The 15,009-nt window shown below is 48.8% G+C and overlaps 1 protein-coding gene across 1 annotated transcript in view; it reads right to left on the bottom strand.

Annotated features, from left to right (window-relative positions):
• The window catches only part of ETS1 (v-ets avian erythroblastosis virus E26 oncogene homolog 1), a 67,327-nt gene that overhangs the window by 45,495 nt on the left and 6,823 nt on the right, over nucleotides 1–15,009 (bottom strand). The window lies entirely within an intron of this gene.

The following is a 15,009-nucleotide window of genomic DNA, read 5'->3' as shown; positions in this document are numbered from 1 at the left end:
GATGGAGGGGGATGGAGGGTGCGGGGTGATGGAGGTGGGGGTCAATAGGGTGATGAGGAGTGTGGGGTGATGAGATACAGGGTGATGGGGATTGAGGGTGCGGGGTGATGGGGAGTGTGGGGTGATGGAGGTCGATGGGGTGATGGGGAGTGTGGGGTGAAGGAGGTGGGGGTGGATGGGGTGATGAGGGGTGTGGGGGGATAAGAGACAGGGTGATGGGGGGTGGGGGGTGATGGAGAGGGGTGTCAGCACATCCAGCACAAAGTTGGGTGCTGCTGCACCTCCGCTACAACCTCCCCGTGCATCCCAGCCCAGAGGGACGAAGGGAAAAGCAGTTGCAGTTTCAGCACAGGGAAAATGCCGCTGGCCTGCCAAAATAACATGTTTCTTGAAACCAGGCCAGTTGCCTTCACCTTGCCTGTCTTGACACGAGCTGCTGCCTTTCACACCCAGATCACGCCTTCACACCCGCAGCACAGCTCATGCTCACATCACCCCTCCACGCTCGCGTCACTGCTGCTCGCTCGAGGCGACCTGAGCCGCTCCCACCCACAATCATGTCCAAATGTGCAGGCACAGTCAGGGCACGTGCTCGGTCGTGTGGCGATGGGTGATGTCTGGGGTGGTTGTTCAAGGGCTGAGCTCCATACAGGCCAAAAAAAGGTTTGGGAACTGACTGGAAATACAGCATCTTACAGATGCAAGATGAGTATCGTGCCAGCACGGCGTGAAGTTAACAGCAGAATATCGGTTTTCACATGAAATATGTTTTATTATATTTAGGTAGCACAAACTTCAGACCACAAACGGCAGAGCAGAAGGGAGATTATGACTCACAGATGTCAATTTACCGGTACAAGTGTTAAAAAAAAAAAAAAAAAAAAAAAATAAGAACTAAACCTTTGGGGTTAACAAACTAATAATCATTAAAAAGACCTGTTTTAAAGGTTAAAAAAAAAAAAAAAAAAAAGTAATTAGCAACTAACTCTTGTGGTTCTCTCACTCCGAAAGTCTTAACAGTCTCTGAGACTTCGGCAGAGCCAGGGCTGCTCTGATCAACGGTGGGCTCAAATAAACAGCCCAGTGTGAATGGGGAGAGAGGGCAGGGACATGAGTTAGGGGTTCAGGGCTGCCTGCTAACCCCTCGCTTGAACCAAGGTCCTACTCACAGACACAACTGAAACCTTCAAAGGCACTGAAAGATGAGCTGCAGATGCAAACAGTGCAGCTCAGGATTATTTCTAGCTTCTTCAGCGGTGCCTTTCTCAGCCGCCCAAGGCGTTTTTATAGAAGAAAAGTTTGCGTAACTAAAAGAAGCTGCAAGGTGCTGGGGCCAGAAATGGAGAGGCCGATTCTGGCTTGCAGGAGCAGCTGGTTCTACCCAGGCAGACTGCTCGAGATGCAGCCAGCAGGAAGTCTGAGAGCGAGCAAAGCAGGGCAGGCAGTTAGCTCCAGCCAAAGTTCATCCTTCAGGTGCCTCACCCACTGACAAGCACTCATATCTCTAATTTTACAGGCAATTGTGTTTCCAATTTACTTGCAACCTATTCCTGCAGCAGTGGATAGGACCAGTGATTTGCTGGGTGACCAATACATAACCTCCCTACCCTGATTCCCAGGGGCTTTGGAGAACCTTGAGCTGTGTTGGAACCCTTGGGTGGTGGGTCCTTGGCCTGAAGTCTACCACAGGAATGAACCTGGAAATCCAAACATGAGAAGAGGATGGTGGTAAAGGATTAAACTTGGTCCCCATTGCCTCTCCCTATACAGGATAATGGGCTTGCACCTGCCCTTTGTTTTGGGTTTCATTCCCCTCTTTCCCAGATGGGATGGACAGCAACGATTGTGGAAGAAACCATAGAGAGCACAGAGATTTAGCAGAATGTTTCCAGTTGAAAATCAAAAGGGGATTCAGGAGAAGCAGATGCCTTTCTGTACAACTCCTTCCAGAGCAGGTTTGGGAAGAGAAACCTGACTCAGTTATCACAGCCTGACAATCTTTCCCTCCCTACGCTCGCTCGGCGCACTGCAAACTCCTGGGCAAGCGAGTGTGGGAGGGTGCAAGCCTGGGCTCTGGGCTGTGGCAATGAAGCCATCAGAAAGCACCTGGGGTCCCAACTGGATTGCAATGACTCCAAGCGTTGCCCCCCAATCCAGCGGGGCTCGATAATCCTCCCTGCTCAGAGTGAGTGCAGCAAAACCCCATTCCCCGGGGCTGGAGCGGCGCTGCTGGGGATGGGCTGGCAAGGAGAAAGCTCTGGTGAGCAGGGATGGTCCTGGATGGAGCTGCTGCTGGGATTAAAAAGCAGCACCAGAGGAGGCAGCAGCTGCCCCTGTGGTGTTTGTGGGCTGATGCATTTGGCTCAGCCTCTCCTGCGAGTGTTAAGAGTCTTAAGGACTGGCCGAACTCCAGTGCACCTGTAATGGGGCTCCTTCTCTTTTGGACCAGCACAAAGGCTTTAATAAAGGGCTTTCCTGAAGCTTGTGTGGTTTTTATTAGGAAAGATGTACATGTTCTTGGCATCCCAGCTCAGTCCTGATCCCACAAAGCTCATGACAGTAAGCCAATGTGGTGTGGCCATGGCCAAGCTTTGAGCTCCCCTAGTCCCCTGTCTCACCCCCACTTCCCTGCTCCCCCAAATGGCTCTTTCATTTTCCTCCTGCAACGTACAGCAACCCTTATATGTGGGGAAACAAGAAAAGTTTCCAAAAGTAGCATCAGGATAAAAATCCCCAAAGTGGAGGGAAAGAAGGGAGAGGCTGTGGACAGAGATTTCCTCCCAGGGCAGCTGAATCTCCTTCAAACTCGACTCCATCCTAGTGGCTGCCTTAATTTGTGCTCACTTCAGAGCCTGCAACATGAAAGCCCTGGCTCTGAACTCCAGCTGAGCTGCTCAATGGCTCAGTGTTCAAAAGAGGCATGGAAGGAATCCATTGATTAGTTTCTTCAGCTGGGATGTGACCATTCAGAGTCCAAGACCTGCCAAACATGACTTCGCCTCAGCAACTGGTTCCTATTTGCTGCTTACAGGCTTAGGAAAATCTTTCCTCTTCCACATCCAGGTCTCTCCTTTTCCATTCTGTTCTTACTCAATGTTAATATCTCTTCAGGCTCTCTCCTGTCGAGGGAGGATGCTCAGTTTCAGAGAACAGCCCTCGTGCCATTAATATAGCCAAAAGATTTTGCCATTGATCAGAGATAAGCATCTGCCCTCCCTCCACAATGCAGTCTGACTGTTTTTCAACAGTTTGGAACAAAGAAAGGACAGGCAGTAATGCTACATTGTTCCCAGGGATGCTGACTAACCTTGGTTTAAAAGAATAATAATTATTATTCATTTAGCATTGAGGAAAGGTATTACAAGACCTTTGCTGTGGTTTCTGAACACGCAGTGCGGGCAGGACTGCTCTTCCACGAGCTCCCTCTTAGCTGGGACCGGCTCTTTCCCTTCAGCAGGGCCAAATTCACTCCTGTCACTGCACTTCTGCAAACAGGTGGCTCCGGGCTCTCTTCCAGATGGGACAGCTTCTCCTCTCCCTCATTTACCTATTCTCATTCCAGCAGGATTGGGATTAGGGGTGACCAGTAGTCTGGAGAAGGAGCTTTTCCTAACACTGCTGCTACCAAAATGCAGCCACTCCTGGAGTGAAACACAAGAGCTACGTAATAATGCGGAGCAACACCGCCCAGCTGCTATGGACAGGAAATGAAGAACACCATATCCAATTAAAACTGCAGGGGGATATTTATGGCAGAATGTAATTAGCCAAATTGGAGCCTTCCCCAAAACTGCCATGGGATTTTTAATGACCGCAAGCGGTCACGGCTTCAGTTTGATGTTTTGTCAAGTAAACAATATCCAGAGGGCATGAGCCAAAAATCAGGAGCACAGGGGTGGCGGGGTGGGGGGAGTTCTATGCAATTCCAGGGAGAAATTGAGACATGAAAGGATTTATCGTAAGGGGGACATTGTTGGAAAGAGCAGCAGCCACCACTCTAAGAAAGGAAAGAGAAGGGAGGTGGCTTTGGGTGGGGAGGTGCCCCGCTGCAATGAGAGGAAAGGGCAAGCAGCTGCCATGATCCTTCCCCAGGGAGATACCTTTCCTGGAATTTAAAATGATATGAGAAATTCTTTCAAGCACTGTAATAGCTGGGAAGTACTTGAGTGAGTTGTTTTAGTCTGGTAACAGGAGGCTGGATTAGTAGTGCTGGTGACTACAACCTCCCCTTTTTGACTAAGCAGTGGGCATGGAAAGAGAGCTCGTTAGTCACACGTACTGCGTGTGCCCTGAGCTGTCTGCAGGGAAGGCTGGCTGCTCCCACATCCAGCGTTTCTGACCAGGAGGGGATGACCATTACGAAAGCACTGGCTCCTCCACGACCCAGATGGCTGTGGCCTTTGGGGTCCCCTCACTGCTCTGTGCTCTAGGGCTGGAGTCACACAAAGTCCCCATCCTCCCCGCCGGCAGCAGGAAAAGCAAGTTTCTGTTCACGCCGCGGAGATCCAGACTTCAGTCCCCAGTTCAGCCCAAGACAGCACTGCCACAGTACCATCCTCTGAATGCCCTCCAGGCACGAGCAGAGGAAGCCGCCTCAGAGCCTCCCAACCCCTGCTCTCATTAACTTCCCCAGGAGATTGGCTCACAAAAGCATCTTTGTGGCCAGCGAGGCCTCAGGACTCCAGCGCACGAGGGAGCGGCAGCTCCGGGTCCACACGCCTCAATCAACTGTCTTGGAAGCTGCTTGAGCATCTTCAAGTACCTCCTGCTATTGGTTTCCCAGAGGTCCCATGCTGATTCAAAAGCTGATTAGTTAATCTGGGCTCCAGCAATGAAATTCTGCCTTGAATGTCGTTGGCAGGGGGTGCTGCCACTCACTTGTTACCCCGCTGGAAGAACTGGCTGGATGGAAAATCCTCGTAAGCTGTTCTGCAGCTCCGTTTGCTCTCAGTACATTTTCCCTCTCCTCCTCAAGTAACAGCACTGAGTTCTTGGTAAAAAGAACCTGAGGATTTTTTGCTGTTTAACTCTTGATATTCACAAGTATTCTGAGCATGCACAGACCACACACATCAAACCTGACCTGTAGGACCTCTCAGCTTTGGCCAGACCTCTTAGGCAGCCTTCTTCAGAGCAGAAACAAATGCGGCCACCTAAGACTTAAGCAACATGTCTCTGCCTGCAACTTTAGCATTCACTAATCTCTGTGACAGAGGTTACTGAAACTACTTCTGATGGTCCTTCAGATCCCCTTCCCTGGGAAACAGGTGAGGGATCACAAAGGAGAGGCAATGGGATTGCTGCTAATAAAGCAGATCTCCTGGACAGTGGAACTGTATTCAGTAATACTTATCTGCTCTTTCAATCTTTAAAAAAACCCACCACCACCACTAAAAGACCCACTGCCTCAAAAAATACCAAGTAACAACCACTTTTCACTTTCATAAAGGTGCCAGGAGCCACACAAAGACCTCCCAAGGAAGGTCAGTCCAGCACCAATCTCTAGTGTCCAAATTCACAGCCTAAGAAATGGCAGCCACCAGAAAAACACATCTGCACACAGCCTGCTGGAAGTGCTCAGCCTGGGGAAATAAAACACTTGATTGCAATGACACCCAGGTTAACACTGTGGCCAGGACAGGGGGTTCAAGAGATGGGAGTTTTATTTCTGGTTAATATTTCCACTTGACCTATTACAAACCTTTGTGCCTCCAACCCTTTTTTAAAATGAAACAACACTTTGACTCTTCACAATGGGCTGGGGGCATCAACTCAGCAGTCCCAAGGGAAATGCTTAGGGGTTGGGGACTGTGATGGGGTCTTGCCCAAGAGAGATTTGAGGGGAAAGCTCAGGAAAGAGAACTGGGATTCCCATCCCTGGTCACGCAGGAGCCCAGGAGGGACAGACACTGATCCAACAGCTAAAATTCTTCCACCCCAAACCACTGTCCCATCATGACCATGAGATGACAGGTGCACACAGCCAGTATATGGGCACCACCACCTCACAGACACCATGCCCACAGCAAGGGAACTGAAGGATGAGAGCCACACTAGAGTTAAAGCCCTAAAGCTGCCCTCCCCAGACAGGCTCTACTGGTGGAGACACCCCTTCAGGCCACTGCATCATAGAACCATAAAATGATTTGGTTTGGAAGGAACCTTAGAGATCATCCAGTCCATGGGCAAGGACACCTCCCACCAGCCCAGGTTGCTCCAAGCCCCATCCAACCTGCCCTTCAACACTTCCAGGGATGGGGCAGCCACAGCTTCCCTGGGCAACCCAGGCCAGGGTCTCACCACCCTCACACTAAAGAATATCCTCCTAATGTCTAACCTAAATCTCCCCTCTTCCATCCTTCCTGGGATGAAGGATTCACCTGTGTATGTGTTTCAAAAAGGAAAAACCCTTGCCTGGTGCTGGAAACCTCCTCACTTGCAATTGTCTCCCCTTGGCAACCCGGCCTGAGAGTGAATAAACGACAGAGAAATATTCCGCTCTACACGTGTTTGGGTTTTTCAGGGTGGTTTTCTTGGACAGGGATCCTGGCTCTGCAACAATACCCGTCTTGTTCAGCCCCACACTACAGAGCAGGCTTGAATAGATCTGTCTAAAATTATAAGCGGGCAGCCTCTGGGCTCTGAGAGATCACAGGCCACATGCTGGGGCTGAACAAAGCCTCTGCTATTTCCTAACAATTAGCCCAGCTAAAAGGACATCTATCTCCTTCTATTAGAGCCACCACGTGCCTCCCAGTCAGTCCATTGTAAAGCTAATTAAATAACACGCCTCTCTCCCCATGAGGGTCTCCTGATTAGTCCACTGAGGTCCTAAAACCTTGCTGGTGGAAATGGGGAAGAGACAGCTGGTCTGCAGGGGCCTGCAACTCCACTGGAAGCTGGTGACCCATCCATGGCAATCATCATCATCACCACCACTTATTGCAGGTTTTTTAATTATCTTCAAAATGCTGTTGAACTGAGATCTTGAGATACAATGGGGTTCAGCACAGACACTGGTTTGCTTCCCTATCTGCTTCCCCACCACTTGCAGTAAAAGTTGTGAAAATAGCTGATTTATTTATTATTTTGGGAGGCTTTGCTGGTAGTTGGAAGAAAAAAAGCAGATATAAATATTTTTTCTAAATATGTTCCGGGTGGATGCAAACCAGTGTGGGGTTTTTTTTCACACACTTCTCATTGGGTTAAACCAGTGCAAAGAAAATAAACAAGGAAAAATGGTGTGTCATTCAACCTGAGCTCAAACTTACTATTTTTTGCACTTTTAAAATAGGAGGACATTTCAAAAGAGGAAAAAAAAAAAAAAGTCAATTAAAAATAATCTTGTTAACAAATCTTCTTTTTGCCCAGTTAGTTCACCTCCTTGAGGAGGTTTCTATGGGAAGGGTAGGTCTTGGGTGTGGATGAGCTGAAATGAATCTGCCTTTTTAGCTGGGAAGCCTGGTTCATGTTTTAGTATCATGATGGAACAAACACCTCCAATGCTTGGAACTTCCTTCAAACAGGAACATTAGCTCTGGCAAGTCAAGCAAATTAATTTAGATGATACAGCAAAGATCACAGGGGCTGTCTGCAATGTCCTGAGCAATGCTTCAGAGAGGCTGAGGGCCACCAAGACCTCTCATCTGTCCCTGGAGGAGGTCAACATGCTCTTCTGCAACACCCAACCTGCACCTGCTCAAGCCGAAAGCCACAAGTGACTTTTCTCTCTGACACCCTTCCCAGTTCTTCAGGGTGAGCTGCTTTTGCACCACTATGTGTCCGCAGCCTCACAAAACAGCAAGAAACTGCTAAATCATTCCAGATGTTCAACACCTTTTCTCACACTCTCCCAAGACCCGGAAGAAACAGAGTTTCCTTCTGCCAAGTCTACAGTCAGCAATAGTTGTGAATATCCCCTTTACCCCTTTAAATCATTATTTTCCACCCTTGGCTATTTAAATCATTATTTTCACACTGAGGGAGCATAGCTGGAAAACTGGGAAGGTGGGTCAACAGACTAATGAGCTGATTTCCTGTGGACTTTTGGATCCAGGTTCCAAACAGCTGGACCTGCCGCTACAGTCGGAGCTCCATCCACTCAAGGAAAACAGAGAGACCCCATTCCTCAGCTCTCGTGGTGGGGAGACTGCAGAAGGAAGGATATGGAGGAGGAGGCAGAGCTTGGTTTTATTCTGATGGGAACAGGGGAAAGCTGACATAAAGCTTGTTCTTGTTTTCCAAACCCACAAGCCACCTGTGCTGGTCACAGCCATTCTGAGTAGCAACCACGGTTGAAATCTGGGTGGGAAAATGCTGGGAAACTTTAGAAATGCATCAAGGCTGGCTTCCCAGGAAATATATTAATTAGCTTGGGTCCACACGTGTCCATGGGTTTTTGTTGTAAAAAGTGCAGGGAGCAACTCATTGCCCATTGCTGTTGAAATCATACAAACCCTACGCTAGGCAATGCAAAAGATTCACATGATATAATCAAGTTTAATCCACGCAAGCAGGTAAATCTTCACTAAAAGATGCTACATCACCTGAAGGCCTACAAGGGGTTGGTACAAGACCCAAGCCCAAAACATAGTCTGAATGTAACACAGGAGCATGCTACTCAGTCCTGTGGCTATTTTCAGACCCCAACAGCCAGGTCTGACTGCTTCATTCATTGCAAATCTACAAGAAAAAAAAAGGGCAAGAGCCAAGAGAAAGATGTCTTGGATGAACCGCCTGCCTCCCTTCACCCAGCGAGTGCCCTTGAGCCCAAAGCTATGGGAATGGCTCCACAAGCCACTTGATTAATAAGAGCCCAGGGGGGGAAAATCGTTTATATAACCTCATCTTCTCTAAACTTCCTAAGTGCTTTAGAAAGTGGCTGCCCTGGAAACGCAAACTGGAAACGCAAAATATTATCTCTTCCATTTATAAACATCTCTGGTGCTAATGAAGTGAGGAGCAGCAGCAAAGGGGAGGGGAACGGGGAGATGCACTTGGCAGGCGTGGGAGAGCCCCGATAAAACCATCTCATTTCAGGTGGGTGTGGAGTGGAGAGTCCTCCCAGCGTGGGCTGGTGCCACTGTCAGCTGCTGGGAGGCCCCTGGGGAGGCATTTTGGAAGATGAATGGGTATGGAAGTATCTGCTCTGCTAAACACAGAGGCAGACTGATAGCCTTCCTAGGTGCAAGTGTAGGGGGGAGGAAGACAGGGTGACATGAACGAGGCAAGAGAGGATGAAGAGATGAAACATTAAACATCTGGTCTCTGAGCTTGAAGGTGTAGCTTGGATGGAGCATCGGGTCTTGATATTGGAAAGTGGGGAGCAAATATTGATATTTACTGTGCACACAGAGTTTGTGGCACAAACTGCAAAGACTGGGCTCCTTGTGCAGGACAGCAGAGCACATCTGATTACACCAGTCTGATCTAAATAAACATGAGTGGTCCAGATTAAGCTCTTGGGCTCAACCACCCTCTGCCTTGCAGGCCCTCAGACACACATCTCAATCAGAGAGCCAGGAGAAGTATTTTGCAGAATAGTCCAACCTAATTCTCCATTTTCTTCCCAGGCTGGCATTTCCCACGGAGATTTGTTTTTGCATCAACACAGCCAGCATTAGAAAACGCTGAGTTTTGGCTGGAAATGTTTGGATTTCATTTTGACAAAATATTGATGATTTCCACAGAACAATCCCTCACTTTTGGCAGCAACAAGAAGAAAAGTCAAAAAACCGTATTTCATCTAGATAGGAGGCTGAGCTGACACCCAGCCTGGAGCTCAGCACAACTGGAAGGCAAAGCAGGCCACTGGGCTGCCTTGTTATCCTGTCATTTTAATTACTGTAAAGCAAAGGAAACTGCTACTGGTTTCATGTAGTAGCTGTTTGCCTGGATAGAAACACAACCAAAGATGCCAGACAAAGGGAGCATCTGGTCTCCCAGGGTTGGGCAGTAACTAGATGTAAAGCAGGGGGGAAGAGAAGGCCTGATCATCTTGGAGATGTTTCACAGGAGATGCAGGTACCCCAAGGTCGCAGTGTGGTGAAAAGCTGGTCCAGGGCAGGACTAAGGTGCCAGCTTTATTTCCATCACTACCTTCCCTAATTATTCATGCCTCTTGAGCCTGCAAAACTGGGTTGAAGTCTCCCAAGTGCAGGCTCTTCTGTGAGATGCCTGCAACTGACCAAATTAGAAATTTTCCATGAACAGGCTCCCTTGGGGCATCTCCTCCTTTTTTTTCTATTCCACCTCAATGCTGACATCAGTCTGGCCAAAACAAGTGCCCTCTGCCTCCCCTTGAACGTAGGATGTGGGAGTGAATCACGAAACCAGGGGAGAAAAGCATTTCTGACTCCTGAAAAATACTTGCTGATGAGTTAGGGAGCAGCACTTTGGGCCAGCTATTCTTCAAAATCAAATCTCCACTTTGCTGCAGCAGTTTTTTTGCTCCATCCCATTTGTACTCCAGGAAGCAAGAATATCTGCAAGTGTTTTGGCCACTCCAAGGCGCCCCTGCTTGAGCAGCCCATGACATGTCAGTGGCCTTGCTTCCCTTTCCAGGAAAGGAAGCCCTGTCATGAACTTTATTATATTGCTTTCTGGTGTGTGCACTCATCCCCTCCATTGCTGAAATCAATGGCAGTGTTCCCACTGAGGGGGTTGAAGCCAACCCTGTTTTTTCCCGCAGGGCTGCAGCCAGCCTTGGGGGTTTGAAGACTAGATCCTGGCCTTGAATCCCAACCTGTCCTTGCAGCATTGTGGAGGAAGATAAAACACCAAAAGAGGGGATTAGAGGTCTCTGAAGGGAGCTCCCAAAGGATGGACCTGCACTGCTCATGCTGGCTGGGAATCTCCTTTCATAAGCTTAAGGCTGAAATTAAGCCCACATGTTAATTCCCCCCTCCATCCCAAGCTTTTCCCACACCTCACTCAAGTAATTTGGAGGCCAACTGCAAATCTCCCATGGCTCTTCTGCACAGAAACCATCTTCCTGACATACACACACAACCTCCTTAGCCCTGCCTGCTGCCAGAGAGGCAACCTTCCTTCCTGGGGAGAGAAAAACCTCCATTTTACCTCTAGTGAAACAACCAACAATTGACTCACTGCAACTTTTTCAAAGCCTGTTGATACAAAACCCCAGAGGGGAAGGTCCATCCAGTGGGCTGTAAACTTCAGCACACGTTCAGCAGCTTCAAGGGCTCAGCCACGCTAGCAGCTCAGTGCCACTTAAGACATCAATTTTTATTTTTCTGACAATATCAAGCACTTGTCCAGCACCATTCCCCAGGGACCTCCAGTCAGTCGCCTGACCTCAGTGAATTAAGCATCGCAATAAAATGTGCAATGAATTAATCATCTGCATCTCCAACGTGAGAAACTGCTGCACAGTCACTCACAGGCAGCCTTTTGAATGATTTAGGCATCTCACTCCAATGGAAGTCAGTGGGATTTAGTGCCTGAAGACTTTCTGTTAAGCACTATAGCCAAGGCCTTCCAAATCCCAGCTGTAAGTTCTCAGCCAGATCTCCTAAATCTGCTATTCTTATCCCTGAGAACCATTCCTCCACAAACAGACCATGGATGCTGGGGAAGAGCCACCGGGACTAAGAGCTCAGGTGAATAAAACCTCCCCATAGTCTGGGGATGTTGCATTATACACACCAGGAACTGCAGGGTCCTTTCAAACAGTTGATTGCTGCAAAGCAGGAGAGATGCAAGGAAAGGAGCGAGAGAGCGTGGGCCCTGTATCTGTCCTCAGGAGCTCCAGACAAGGTGAGAAACTTCTCATGCACTAAACAGGCTCTAGTAAACAAGGTGCAGAAAGCACACTGCTCAGACCTGCTTTGAAAAGGAGGAATCATTCCCACCCACAATTAACAGCAGAGGCAGCTTGAGTTTACTGCTATTTAGTTTCAGAAAGAGCAGAGAGATGCAATCCCTTACATGGAGTATTCATCCTAATCCTGTACTTAGTCTTGTGTGGCTTTAAGTATGGTATTTTTCCTTCCTGCTCCTCATCTCTCCAGCCTGCATATAAGCATCTTGAGCTGCATGGGGCACAGGCCAGTCCAGTCTTCCTGGAGGTGTCTGTGTGTTAGAAATAACAATGAAAAAAAAGACAGACCATCCTAAAGCAACTTGCTCCCTCCCTAAACGTCTGACAGCCTGGTTTCTCAGACTGAAGTGATGCAAATAGCTCAGATAAGGTCCAGATAAAGTATCTGAGCTCTCAAGGGCTTATCTGAGCTGAACACCAACTCCAAAAATTCTGAAATTTGCCCTGTGGGACTATCTCTGTAGAGCTTGATTTCCATCTGAAGCCTCGACCTCCAGAGGCTGCAGAAACAACTCCTGTTCAAATGCATTCTTGAGATAGCAGGGTGGGACACAGCAGGTCTGCAGCTCCCCTATCCTGCACTATCTGGGGATTTGCCTTCTGGTGGGAATGTTGCAAGAGCTGGGCTGATGGCTCAAGGAACCGGTGACGGCACCTTTCACCACCAGCGCTTGCACTGTAACAGATGAGGTAAAAGATCACTTTCCCTTGGCTACAAAGTGCTCCATGCTGGCTGCTCCTTTCATCCCTGTTCCCTCTCAGTAAAGGGAGTCAAGGATCGATGCGAAGAGCTTTGATCAAACAGACCCAGGCTCACAGTAACAGACAATATCTAATATTCATTTACAGTGATAAATATTCGTGCTTAGAGATCCAGCCCTTCTGAAGCACAGGGTGCTGCAGTGGTCTCAACATGTGTGAGACCTGGTAGTGAGCATCTACTTCTAGTATGGAGCTCAGACTGTGAAAGGAGCTAGGAGAAGTCCAAGGCCAGGCTTAGAGAGAGTTAATCGAGATCTCTTTGTAAAGTTTGTACAAAGGGCCCATTAGGTCATTTACACCTGGACTACAGTTATTCTTTGTCCTGCAGGAGCACCAAGGGTGCCCCATCTTACAGCCAGATTCCATCTGCCGGGTGCTCTACAAACACAAGAGTGAAAGATGGCAGGAAGGATTCCTCCTCCCAGATCATCAGGAATCTAATCAGTTACATACACCTAATGCAAATCTAGCAAGGATAAAAAGAAGAGCTTTCAGAAAACAGCTCAAAGCTCTGCAGAAATTATCCCCAAATCTTGCTGATTCAAGCAGAGAAAGATTTCCTCTCTGTCGAGGTTTGCAACCGTCAGGCAGAGTTCTCAGGCAAGAATAACTATGAAATTCTATAGGATGGCTCATAAACCATAGGAAAAAAAGAAAAATATTTCATTTCCTACTAAAACATTCCCAGTGGCTCATTCCCAAAGGGTCAGCATGCCAGAGGGCTGCAGCAGAGCCCTGGCTCCCCTTCCACACGGGCGCTTCGCCCTGGCCCAGCACCAGGGCTTGGGGGAAAACGCGTGGGCAGGATCCGGGCTCTGCAGCTCCCCAGGGCTCAGCACTGCTGGCAGCACCAGGGTTAACCACGGCGGCGCCCTGTAATGCAATGATTTCTGGTTTATTTCAGCAGGGGAAGTGTGTCCCGGCCTGATTAGCCCAATGGTTTCCTCTTTTCCCATAACCTCCAGACCCCCATGGCCTAAGTGTTTACTTTCTGAAATAAAAAATCTGCTAGTGTTTTTCTTTTTTCGGGGCATGTGTATTTTGGGAGGATTCGGGGGGAGGAAAGTGAAGAGGGGGAGTTGAATGGGATGGGAGGCTTGCATACACCTCCCTTCTCTCTCCCACCCCTCACCCCCAGCTCCTTTCCAGCTGCAACCTCTGAGCTGAGACTTCTGGCTTCAATGTGAGAGAGAGAGAGAGACGTATTAATGAGAGAGTTCAGTCTCTTGCTTCAGCAGCTATAAACACAGCAAACATCTGGAGGGAGAGAGAGGTGCTTCATGCTGCCAGGAGCTGAGAGAAACAGGCTGTTTTCAGGGTTCCAGCCCCCGTGCTCCCCACCTCCCCCTCTGCCTGCCCTGTACATAGGTCTCCTGGCATCACCCAGCCACTCTTTGTCATCTGGAGAGACAACAAAAGCTGGTCTCCCTCATGCTGCCCTCCTTGCTCTGTGTCAGGGCAGCAAAGCCCACCTAGATGCTGCTACAAGAAGGGCAGTCAACATGCAACCCAAACCCTCTAGAGAGAGCGAGTGTTCTGCTGCCCGACATCCTCAGAGGCAAATGCTCGTGGGTCTGTAGGTAAAGGAGACTGGGAAAGCTCAAAAAAACCCCAGCTGTTCTTTGTGTGGCCTGTCTGATGCAAGTGTTTGGTGGTGCAGGATAGCCCCCTCCTTTGGAAAAAAGAAACAGGTACATCCACCTCACTTCATCTCTACAGAGAGATCAATCCTACTCCAAGACCATCCCAAAACAAGACATCTGCAGTCATCCTCAAGGTACCATGAAAGCCCTGGATACTCTGGTGGCTAGTCCTTTTCCTCCTTGACTCTACACTGAATTATTCCTTCTCCATGGAGTACCAAATCTGCCAGTCCTGGTCCAGCATTCCAACTTGCATTTTCGCTCTTGCTGAGCTTCTGTTCCCAGATTTAACACTTGAGGCCCTCAGCAAATAGGCAGGCATCACCCAAAAACCAAGCAACAACCTCCCAGCTTTCCCCCAGCCACATCCCAGGGACCAACACCCTGTTCAGAGCACAATTCCTTCCTGCAGCTGATCCCCAGCTGACACCAGCCTGCAGTTCAAGTGGGAAAAGAGCTCAGTGCTCGTTCTCTGGTAACGACCCAATGAGCAGGGAGCTCCCTTGGGTTTTGCCTTTGAGAGGCAAGACAGAGATTTTTCCAGAGTCACGCAGGAAACAAATGGAAAAGTGAAAGCCTGGATTTTTGTCATTCTATTGCTTCAGCACAAATAAACCTCTCCAAGTGCTGACTTGCAGCAGGTTAGAGCTGGTGATGCAGAGGGAGCATCACCAGGTATCGCAGGGTCACCTGCACGTGTTTTCCTCACCTGCAAAACAACAGGGATCCACACAGATCAGACACTAAGTCCAGCTCCTGCTG

This window comes from Chaetura pelagica, unplaced genomic scaffold (genome assembly GCF_000747805.2).
Source record: "Chaetura pelagica isolate M959 unplaced genomic scaffold, ChaPel_1.0 scaffold32, whole genome shotgun sequence".
Lineage (NCBI taxonomy): Eukaryota > Metazoa > Chordata > Aves > Apodiformes > Apodidae > Chaetura > Chaetura pelagica.
The sequence above is the reverse complement of the archived record's forward strand: the minus strand, read 5'-3'. Positions and strand labels throughout refer to the sequence as shown.